This window comes from Triticum aestivum, chromosome 2D (genome assembly GCF_018294505.1).
Source record: "Triticum aestivum cultivar Chinese Spring chromosome 2D, IWGSC CS RefSeq v2.1, whole genome shotgun sequence".
Classification (NCBI taxonomy): Eukaryota; Viridiplantae; Streptophyta; class Magnoliopsida; order Poales; family Poaceae; genus Triticum; species Triticum aestivum.
The window spans coordinates 522,668,316-522,677,135 of NC_057799.1; positions in this window are offsets into that span (position 1 = coordinate 522,668,316).

Below are 8,820 nucleotides of genomic sequence, written 5' to 3' on the forward strand. Positions count from 1 at the left end.
AGGATCCATCGTCGATCTCGTCGTCCCGCCGGTTCAGCCACCCCGTCCTCCACCTCCAAGGAGCTGCCCCGACGTTCCCCTCGTCTTTCGTGCCACCTCCATTCCCACAACGTCGTCTTCACCTGCACCACCGGAAGAGCATCATCATCACCGTTTCCTTGGATGAAGCTGCGGCCTAATCGGCGCCACCAAAGAGGTTGTACACTAATCGCCGCATTTTCTTCTTGATTCGATCTCACGGTGCTGCCGGTGCTCGGTCCCGAGCCGACACGGTGTGGCTCCATCCACGGCGGCGTCGCCGGCCACTTCCTCCACGGCGTCGCTCCCTCGGCGGCGACGTCCACATCAGTAGGAGCTGCTGCTGCTTTAGCTCTCGCTCGCGCTGCTGCTCTGATCTTGCTCTCGGTCCCCTGCCTGGTCTGCTCTTGCTATTGCTCTTGCTCGCGTTGCTGCTCTCGCTCTTGCTCTTGCTTGCGATGCTGCTCCGATTTAGCTACACTTCAGTCGACTGAATCGACTTTTGGGTCAGTCGATTTTCAGGGGGTGGGGGGGCTCGCCGGGGTGAAGGAAGAACCAGCCGCAGTGGGGAGGGGGGCTCGCCGGAGAGGTACCCCACTATCTATCTTAGGGTTCAGGATGGGGGCGGTGGTCGCCGGCGGTGGCGGGGCGGTGGCGTGGGGATCGCCGGAGAAAAAACTCGGCACGGGGGGCTAGAGGGATGGCCGGGGCGGCGGCGGACCGGCGGTGGGGAGTGTTTTCGGGGCGGGCGGGGCGGCGCACCGCCGGCCGCGGGCGGCGGGGGGCTGCTATTTGGCCGGTGGTGGCTGGCGGCTCAGGGGGGTGGAGGTTGAAGATGAACCGCAGGCCCTTGATTTCGTATCCAACGGCTGCAAAATCGACTGACCAGAGATGAAATGGTCAGTCGACCGACGTGTAGCCTCACCTTGCTAGTGCGTTCAGTTTCAATAGCAAAATTCAGTTTCGACAGCAAAATTCAGTTTCGACAGTTAAATTCAGTTTCGATAGTTAAGTTCAGTTTTGACAGTTAAATTCAGTTTCGACAGTTAAGTTCATAGATGAGCGGCTGATGTATTTTACATCTAGCACTTTGTGGTTATGTATTTTACGTCATGTATTGGAGATGCTATTAGAATTCCACTCAGGTTAACGTTGTTCGTTGTCTCTCTTGTCCTGCTTCAGCCTCGGCGTCGTACAACTCACCGGAGCTGCTCCAACGACGAAACCCTCCATCACAGCGGAGCAGTACCTCGGGCTCCATCTCCAGACGCCTAAGATCTTCTTCCCCTCCTCCGACAGCCAAGTCAGCCAGAGCATCCTCACCGGCCAACCCAATCACGCTGAGATCGACATGGCTTCGCCAAAGAGGTTGTACACTTGTTGCATCTCTTTTTTACTCTACATGTTATATATATTGTCCACTGAGCACACTTTAGTGTCTCCTTGAAAGAAAAAACGTAGGAATTTTAATTTTCACTTGTCCTCCTTTTCAAATTCCTATTCATGAAGCACAAGACTAAGAGATAGTAGCATAATAGCATTATAACCGTACATTTTCTTGTGGTTTGACTTAATCTCACCATGCTTCTTTGCATCCTGTGATCTTCCTATTGTTGTGAATCAAACACCCAGATTGGCAGAAATCCTGTGTTTTTAAATTCTCTGTTTTGCACGTGCATTCCTATCCTATTCCTGTCTATTTCCTATCCCTGCATTGTTGGAATCCTCCAATTCAAACGAGCCCTTACAGAATTACTTCTCTTACAGATAGTTGTCAAAGAAAACCTTGCGTGGTTTGTCCCGCTCCTGCTGCGCCGTCGTCCACCCCAGCTCAGCTGCTCCAACGACAGAAGGGTCCAGCACAGCAGGGATCCGGCCTCCAGACTGTCTTTCGCCGCCTCAGATCTTCTTCCCCGCCGCCGGCAGCCATGAAAACTGCATTACCATCATCAACCGAGCAGATGACCTCGAGGACTACACGGGTCCGCAAGAGAGGTCGCACTCTTTCGTGTCTGCTTACGTTATGCATCGCTTAATATTACATGCTACTTTATCGTCCTGTTCACCGATTAGACTCTGAGTCAGCTCCAAACTAATGGTCAAACTTGAGTTTTTAAATGGTTGTGGGGTACATATCGGGGCCGCAATCAATAGTATCTATCTACTATCTGGTTAATCTCCGGTGTCTACTATGAGTTTCATGTTGGGTGGGAAACAAACAGTAAAGAAGCCATTATCTGTATTTTTTAACTGAAGCCATTATCTGCCTGCTATTATTGGTTTTGGGTCTATCCACAGGTTGCTACCATCACTCTGGATTTCTGCATGCACTCCTTACATAATCTCACTATGTTTTATTCCTATGCATGACAGTTATTGTAAACAATGGAACTGAACATGTAGAGCAAAAGAGACGAGCCTTGCGTGGCAATAAAATTTCATGCAGACGTCGCTCCATGGTAGGCGCAAAGGCAGCCCCCCTCCACGCATTTCGGATTGTAATCGAGAGGAAGATATCTATTCTGAGGGGGATTCAGAAGGAGAAGACAACTCCTATTTACCCCCTGAGGTCTTCGCTCTAACTTGGCATGCTGATGTTGGTTATATCATGCATATGGTGTCTTGCATTGCTTACTTTATACATCAAATATGTCATCTGCTTAGTTTAGACATCCTTTGTGCGAATGCCATCTGTTTAGTTTATTCATCGTTTATGTGAATTATGCAACGCCATCTTGTTTAGCCAGGCATCATATATGTGAATTTTGCAATGCCATCCTGCTTAGCCAGTCATCTTATATGTAAATTATATCAGGCCATCCTTTTTTTCGTTACATATTACATTTGTCAACAATGTTAGTACATTCAACTGCTCTTCGTGTGCATCAGCCATTTGACACGGTGATGGCAAATTCTGGAGTGAAAACAAGGTCTTCAGAGCAGACTATGCTATCTGACGAAGCGCATATCTCGCTGGTTACGGATAGCTCCTCAGAGGAGGATTCAGAGACAGATGACCAGTCCTATTCCCCCCCCCCCCGAGGTGTATGCTCTAACTTGGCAGGGTTATGTTGCTCATATCGTGCGTATGGTGTCTCGCATTGCTATGTCATTTGATTAGTTTAGACATGCTTTGTGTGAATGCCACCTGTTCAGTGTCTAATTACCATATATGTGAATTATGCATTGCCATCTTGTTGCAAGACATTATATATGTGAATTATACAATGCTATCTTGTTGCAAAGGCATTATATATGTGAATTATGCAATGCCATGCTGTTTAGCCAATCATCATGTATGTGAATTATATCATGCTATCATTTTTTTGTATTACGTGTTCCATTTGTCGACAACGTTTGTATATTCAACTACTCTTCCTGTGCATCAGCCATTTGAAGCGGTGATGGAAGTATCTGGAGTGAAAACAAGGTATTCAGAGCAGACAATGCTACCTGCTGAAGCAGACATCTTGCTGGTTACAGAGAGCTCCTCAGAGGAGGATTCAGAGACTGATGACCAGTCCTATTTCCCCCCTGAGGTCTATGCTCAAACTTGGCAGGGTTATATTACCCATGTCATGCATGTTGTCTTGCATTGCTTAGTTTTTACATCATATATGGATTGCCATCTGCTTACTTGCTTACTATATAAATCATATATTTGAATTATATCATGCCATCATGTTTACATAGTACATACACATCATCTATCTGAATTATGGCATGGCAACCCATTTAATAAAGACATCATATAGTTATATCATCTCATCCTGTTTAGTGTTTACAGTCATCATATTTTGAATTATGGCATTCTATCCGTGAATGTATGTGAATTATGGCATGCCAACCTATTTAATAAACACATTATATAGTTATGTCATGTCATCCTGTTTACATAGTCTCATATTTTGAACTATGTCTTTCCATCTTTTTTAGTTAGCCATCATAATGTGAAATTGTGTCATGCTATCCTGTTTAGTTAGCCATCATATATGTGAAATTGTGTCATGCTATCCTGTTTGGTTAGACAACATAAATATGAATTATTTCATGCCCTCTTTTATTCCCCACTATCCATTGCACCTGTCTATCATACAATGTCTATACTTTCAATTACTTTTCTTGTTTATCAGCCATTTGAATTGGAGAGCGTGATGGCAGTATCTAAGGGAGTAACAACACGGTCTTCAGAAAAGATAGTGCTACCAGTTGATGCAGATAGAACCACGGTTGTACTTGCCCAAGGACCAGATCCACCACACATAACCCAGACTCTCGCAGATTGTACCCCTACCCAGTTGGACAGAGAACCAGCTACACCCCTTCTAACCCCAACCCCGGCAGATAGTAACCCAGTTCCAGTTGACACAGCACCGTCTCCACCACAGAGCACCCAAACACGAGCAGTTAGTAAGGGAACTGCAGTGCCCAAAGCACGAGGACCACCACTCCGAATCCCAACTCAACGCTTAAAGGAGAAGAAGATTTGTTCTCAGGTCAGGTTCTGTAGCTATGGTTCATACTCCTTTGCTCTTGCATTACTGTATTTACTCATACCAACTATTTTCAAATTTGAAGGATGGAATTGAAACTCCAATGGCGCAACAGGTATGTTTTAAACCTGTTTCTTTAACTGGTTTGCTGTTGTAACCTGCTCTATGTTGATTTCAGTTTCAATTGAATAAACAGTTATGTTCTCATGTCATGCACATTACAAGTGTTGTTATTGCTCTATAGTTTCCCACACTTATATTCTGTCTATTCTGCTTTGTCTTGAACAAATATTATTTGAACTGTGTCTCTATCTTGATTTGGCAACAAAAACTAGAATGATATAGACCATAAAGTGACCATGGTACATAGATATATGTTTGTTTCATGCTGTTATCCTGTCCACTTTACTACTGAACTCATTTACCAAAATGAGTTTCATATACAACATGGTAAACATGTGATGTGTCTGCTTGTTTCTCTTTTAGAATGCGGACAAAATATTGGAGAACAGTACCGCGTTATCCAATGGTAAAGGAAGTAATGCAGATAAGGTTCAAGATAGTGAGACATCCCTGTTGGTCTCCAAGAAAGCTGATAAAAACTATCTTGACGACAGTGAGGGAACCCAAAGGTCCTGTCTTGATGTAGTGTTCGAGTTACTGGCCACTACTGCTGGCACAAGCTCTTCGAACTCGCTGCCTGAATCAGTTTGTCTTCTTGAGTCTCAACTTCAAGTTGAAAGACATCAATCAGATGTGCTGCGACAGGAAGCTGAAGGACTGAGGAAGTCCCTGCAGAATTCAGATGCATATTTCCTGGTGCAACAGCAAGCGCTGGAGGATTTAAGCGCCAAACAAGAGAAAGTTAATAAGCTTGCTAAGCATCTTGCCAGCATTATGGGTACCCAGGATATTGTTTCTTGAGATCTTCTGAAGTGGTTTTAGTTCTGGATTTGTTTTGCTGCAGCGTTTTTTTGCGCTGGTCGCCAACTTTGACAACTAGTGTATATGATATGCTGCTTTGTTCCCTATATTTGCACTGGTGGCGAACTTTGATGCCCAGTGGATGTAATATGTGTAATAGCCGTGATAGCCTAGCGTTAAGTTGCTTGCTTATTTATTTCCTTGTTGTCTTGTTTATTTGTTTGCTTGTAGTCATTGCAGTTCTTTTTCCGCGGTTTGCTAGTGGCTGCAATAACCTATTTTTTAAAACTAGGCCACAATAACCATGGGCTAATATTTACTGTAGTGACACTGGGCCTCCTACGGGACGTAGAAACAGTGGGCCTTCTACGGGCCGTAGAAACAGTAGGCCTTCTACGGGCCGTAGAAACAATGGGCCTTCTACGGGCCGTATCATCAATGGGCCTTATACGAGCCATATGATCGATTGGCCAAACATGGGCCAAACAGACCGCATTATGGTCGTAAACGGGCTAGAGTTGGAATCGTCCGTTCATGGGCCGACCATAACGGGCCAATGTTAATAGGCTATATTTGATGACGCTATGAAAACGGCCCAACGTATTAACGGACCACAAACGGGCCGACTGTAACCACGGGCTGAATTTGGCCCACAAGCAGAAAATGACAGTAACGGGCCGTAAGTAAATGAATGCTGGAAATGAGCCCAAGAATAAATGGGCTCTGAGAAGGCCGAAAGATAACATGGGCTGGAAACGGCCCAACGGAATAACGGACCGTTAATGGGTATAAAGTGATACACTGTTCATTACGGGCCAGTTTCACCACGGGCCGTTAATGGGTGTAAAGTGATACACTGTTCATTACGGGCCAGTTTCACCACGGGCCGTTAGTAGGCCAAGAGTTACATAGGGCCTCATATGGGCCGAAAGACGTCATGGGCCAGAAGTGAAAACGGGCTGGAATCATATTGGATGGCCCAGATGACGCTACTGGGCCTAATTCGGATAGGGCGTAACGGGCCTTGGGTTAGCGGGCTGTAAATGGGCTATATGCGAACAGGCCGTTAACAGGCTTTCCATGGGCCGGCCCGCCACCTTTTGACCAAGTCAAACGGGCCGGCCTTTTCACAGGAATGGGCCTCTGTTGGGCCGTGCCATGTGTCGACGTATCATAGGCTCCTTCTGTCCAATGAGTGGATGACATCTGTCCCAACGATGAGCCGACACGTGTTTCCTCCAGCCAATGATGATTTTACACGTGGAAAATCCCCATTGGTCGGGGCTGTTAACGGGTTATCGGATCCAAAACCCGACCTGATAGCTTAACGACGTTCCGTTACGGTGGATGCCACGTGTCGGTCACCCTTGACGAAAGCACTTCTGTGACGCGCGATTTATCGTCATGGAAGTGGACACTTCCGTGATGATAATTTTGGTAATGTCATGGAACACTTCTACGACAGCACAGGTATGACTATCTTGATTCTGTCATAAAATCATCATGGATGTACATGCATGACAGAAAACGCGGCCTACTGTGACAAACACGTATCATCACGGAAGTGTATTTTTTTTGTAGTGTATCAAGTAGTCATCATATTGAGCTAGCCAAACGTTCATAATATCTGCATCTACTCCTGCAATAGGTCTGTCACCTAGTGGTGCATCAAGGACATAATACTTCTGTGCAGCAATGAGGATAAACCTCAGATCACGGACCCAGTCCGCATCATTGCTACTATCATCTTTGAACTTAGTTTTCTCTAGGAACATATCAAAAAACATAGGGGAGCTACAACGCGAGCTATTGATCTACAACATGATTTCCAAATACTATCAGGACTAAGTTCATGATAAATTAAAGTTCAATTAATCATATTACTTAAGAACTCCCACTTAGATAGACATCCCTCTAGTCATCTAAATGATACGTGATCCAAATCAACTAAACCATGTCTGATCATCACGTGAGATGGAGTAGTCTTCAATGGTGAACATCACTATGTTGATCATATCTACTATATGATTCACGTTCGACCTTTCGGTCTCCAGTGTTCTGAGGCCATATCTGTATATGCTAGGCTCGTCAAGTTTAACCCGAGTATTCCGCGTGTGCAAATCTGGCTTGCACCCGTTGTATTTGAATGTAGAGCCTATCACACCTGATCATCACGTGGTGTCTCGGCATGAAGAACTTTCGCAATGGTGCATACTCGGGGAGAACACTTATACATTGAAATTTTAGTAAGGGATCATCTTATAATGCTACCGCCATACTAAGCAAAATAAGATGCATAAAAGATAAACATCACATGCAATCAAAATATGTGACATGATATGGCCATCATCATCTTGTGCTCATGATCTCCATCACCGAAGCAACATCATGATCTCCATCGTCACCGGCTTGACACCTTAGTCTTCATCGTAGCGTCGTGGTCGTTTCGCCAACCATTGCTTCTACGACTATCGCTACCACTTAGTGATAAAGTAAAGCAATTACATAGCGCTTGTATTTCATACAATAAAGTGACAACCATATGGCTCCTGCCAGTTGCCGATAACTTTTACAAAACATGATCATCTCATACAACAATCTTTATATCACATCATGTCTTGACCATATCACATCACAACATGCCCTGCAAAAACAAGTTAGACATCCTCTACTTTGTTTGTTGCAAGTTTTACGTGGCTGCTACGGGCTGCTAGAATGAACCGTACATACCTACGACACAAAAACCACAATGGTGATTGATCAAGTTTGTTGTTTTAACCTTCACAAGGACCGGCTGCAGTCAAATTCGATTCAACTAAAGTTGGAGAAACAGACACCCGCCAGCCACCTTTATGCAAAACTAGTTGCATGTCTGTTGGTGGAACCGGTCTCATGAACGCAGTCATGTAAGGTTGGTCCGGGCCGCTTCATCCAACAATACCGCCGAATCAAAATAAGACGTTGGTGGTAAGCAGTATGATGATCACCGCCCACAACTCTTTGTGTTCTACTCGTGCAAATCATCTATGCATAGACCTGGCTCGGATGCCACTGTTGGGAAACATAACATGCAATTTCAAAAAAAAATCCTACGCTCACGCAAGATCTATCTAGGAGATGCATAGCAACGAGAGGGGGAGAGTGTGTCCACGTACCCTCATAGACCAAAAGCGGAAGCGTTTAACTTAACACGGTTGATGTAGTTGAACGTCTTCTCGAATCAACCGATGATGTACCGAACGTACGACACCTCCGAGTTCTGCACACGTTCAGCTCGATGACGTCCCTTGAACTCTTGATCTAGTAGAGGCACGAAGGAGTCGATGAGTTCTGTCAGCACGACGGCGTGGTGATGGTGATGGGGATCTGACCCACGCAGGGCTTC